This window comes from Myotis davidii, unplaced genomic scaffold (genome assembly GCF_000327345.1).
Source record: "Myotis davidii unplaced genomic scaffold, ASM32734v1 scaffold370, whole genome shotgun sequence".
Taxonomy (NCBI): Eukaryota; Metazoa; Chordata; class Mammalia; order Chiroptera; family Vespertilionidae; genus Myotis; species Myotis davidii.
This window is the reverse complement of record NW_006288615.1, coordinates 4,764,494-4,767,806: the sequence shown is the minus strand read 5'-3', so window position 1 is coordinate 4,767,806 and position 3,313 is coordinate 4,764,494.

Genomic DNA, 3,313 nt, shown 5'->3' with positions numbered 1-3,313 from the left:
TGGAGAAGCCAAGCCTTGTTGTGACTGGACCAAAGGCCTGGGTCCCGGGTGCTGGAAGAAAACCGGTGCCAGCAGCCAGGGGAAGGAAGGCCTATTGCGTGAATCTTCGTGCAACAGGCTTCTAGTATATATATAACACATAACACTAAAATTCATCATATAACCATTTTGAAGTGTACAAGTCAGTAGCATGTAGAACATTCACTATGTTGTGCCATCATCACCTCTATTTAGCTCTAGAGCCTTTTCATCACTCAGTCCCCTCATTCCCCCTCGCCTCCAGGCCTGGCAACCCCTAATCTGTTCTGTCTCTATGGATATCCTTTTTCAGAATGTTTCATAGAAATGGAATTAAGCAGTAGGTGGCCTTTTGTGTCTGGCTTCTTTCATTTAGTGTGATGTTTTCAAGGTCATTTATGTTATAGCATGCATCATTCCTTCTTACGGTCAAATAATAGTTCACTGTATGGATACACATCTCTTTCTCTTAGTTGTCTTTTTCTTAATTTTTATTGTTGACATTATTATAAATGACCCCATTTCCACCCCCCTTTGCCCACCTCCTCTCAGCCTCCACCCTCTTTCCCCCTAACCCACACTGTTGTCTGTATCTATGGGTTATGCATATACTATGCTCTTTGGCTAATCCCTTCACCTTCTTTCATCCAGTTCCCAACCCTCCCCCGAGATCTGTCAATCTGCTCCATGTATCCATGCCTCTGTTTTTATTTAGTTCATCAGTTTATTTTGCTCATTAGATTTCACATATAAGTAAGATCATATCATGTTTGTCTCTCTGACTGGCATTTTTCACTTAGCATAATAATTTCCAGATCCATCCATGCTGTTGCCAAAGGTAAGATTTCCTTCTTTTTTATGGTCTCCTAGTACAACAACTTTTTTTATCCACTCATCTATCAATGGGCACTTGGGCTGTTTCCAGGTCTTGGCTATTGTAAATAATATTGCTATGAACATAGGGATGCATATATTCTTTCAAATTTGTGTTTCAGGATTCTTAGGATATATTCCCAGAAGTGGGATAGCTGGGTCAAAGGCAGTCCCATTTTTAATTTTTGAGGAAACACCATACTGTTCTCCACAGTGACTGTACCAGTCTGCACTTCCACCAGCAGTGCACTGAGGTTTCCTTTTCTCCACATCCTCGCCAGCACTTGTTTGTTGATGGTAACCATTCTGACAGGTGTGAGGTGATATTTCATTGTGGTTTTAATTTGCATTTCTCTGATGGCTAGTGCATTTAGCATTTTTTCATATGTCTCTTGGGCATCTATATGTCCTCTTTGGAGAAGTGTCTAGTCAGGTCCTTTGCCCATTTTTAAATTGGATTATTTGTCTTCCTCTTGTTGAGTTTTATAAATTCTTTATATATTTTGGAGATTACCCCTTATCAGATACATCATTGGTAAATATTTTCTCCCATACAGTAGGTTCCCTTTTCATTTTGTTGGTGGTTTCTTTTACTGTGCAGAAGCTTTTAATTTTGATGTATTTCCATTTGTTTACTTTTTCTTTCCCTTGCCCTAGGAGACATATCAGCAAAAATATTGCTATGAGAGATGTCTAAGATTCTACTACCTATGTTTTCTTCTAGGGTTTTTATGGTTTTGTGACTTACATTTAAGGCTTTTATCTATTTTGAGTTTATTCTTGTCTATGGTGTAAGTTGGTGGACTAATTTCATTTTTTTGCATGTACCTGTCCATATTTCCCAGCACATTTATTAAAGAGACTATCTTGACTCCATTGTATGTTCTTGCCTTCTTTGTCAAATGTTAATTGCGCATATTTTTTTTTCTTACATTTAAGTCCTTTATCTATTTTCGTTTTATTTTTGTGTATGGTGTAAGTTGGTGGTCTAGTTTCTTTTCTTTTTTCTTTTTGCATGTACCTGTCCAATTTTTCCAACACCATTTATTGAAGAGGCTATCTTGACTCCATTGTATGCTCTTGCCTCCTTTATTACATATTAATTGACCATATTGGCATGGGTTGATTTCTGGGCTCTCTGTTCTGTTCCATTGATCTATATGCCTGTTGTTATGCCAGTACCATGCTGTTTTGATTACTATGGCCTTGTAGTATAGTTTGATATCAGGCATTGTGATGCCTCTGACTTTGTTTTTCCTTCTCAGGATTGCTGAGGCTATTTGGAGTATTTTTTGGTTCCTTATAAATTTTTGGAATATTTGTCTTAGATCTGTGAAATATGTCATTGGTATTTCAATAGGAATTGTGTTGAATATATAGGTTGCTTTCGGTTTATGGTTGTCGGTTTTGAAGAGTAAGGAAGATCTTTCCTGAAGCCTATGGTAGATTCCTCTCCAACTCATGTGATTAAGGCATGGGTATGCAAGAGGGTGAGCAGTGGCTGAGGCACGGCAAGACAGTGAGCCTGTGCTGGGTCAGTGCTGGTTCCTACCTTGTCCTGGGGTTTAGGCTTGAAATCTTGCGTGTGTGTGTGTGTGTGTGTGTGTGTGTGTATGTGTGTGTGTGTAAAAATTTTCTGGGTGTGGGGTACCTTTGTGGTTAATTTGGTTAATGCAGTAGGAAAAATAAAGACCCCCAAAGATGACCTGTTTATATGACATGGCAAACAGGAATTAAGTTTGTGCATGGAACTTAAGTTGCTAATCAGCCGACCTTAAAATAAGGAAGTTTTTGTGAATTATTCCGATGGGTCCCAACGAAATCACAAGGATCCTTAACAGTGGGAGAGGGAGGCAGGCAAGGAGTCTGAGTCAGGGAAGATGTGACGCGGCAGCAGGACAGCGCGATGTGCTGTTGGCTGTCTCTCAAGGCCCAGGGGGCCGGGAGCCAAGGAGCACAGGCAGCCTCTAGCCTAGAGGCTGGAAACGGGAGGAACATATTCTCCCGAGAGGCCCCAGAAAGGCAGGCAGCCTCGGGGGGGCCAGTGCGGGGCCTCTAACCTACAGACCAGAAGATAATAAGCACATTATGCTGTCTTAGCCGTGGAGTCTGGGGTGGTTTGTATGGAAGCCGTAGACAATGACTGCAGTCAATCTAGGTTGAGACTGGAACACACCTTTGACGTCCACAGACATAAATGCTTGACTCGTTACAGCCAAACAGCAAGCTTACTGTGTGCACGTCCGGAGCCTGGGAATTTCTGGAACGGAACTGCGTTTTATCCGGAGTGCCAGCCTGCCAACCTGTTTTGGCTCCAGAAGGGATAAGCCGGCCAGAATCCTCTCATTACGTTAGTCAGACCTTTCTCAAGCAGTGAGGGCTGGGCAGCTGAGACTCCATCCATCCCGACATTTGCATAAGC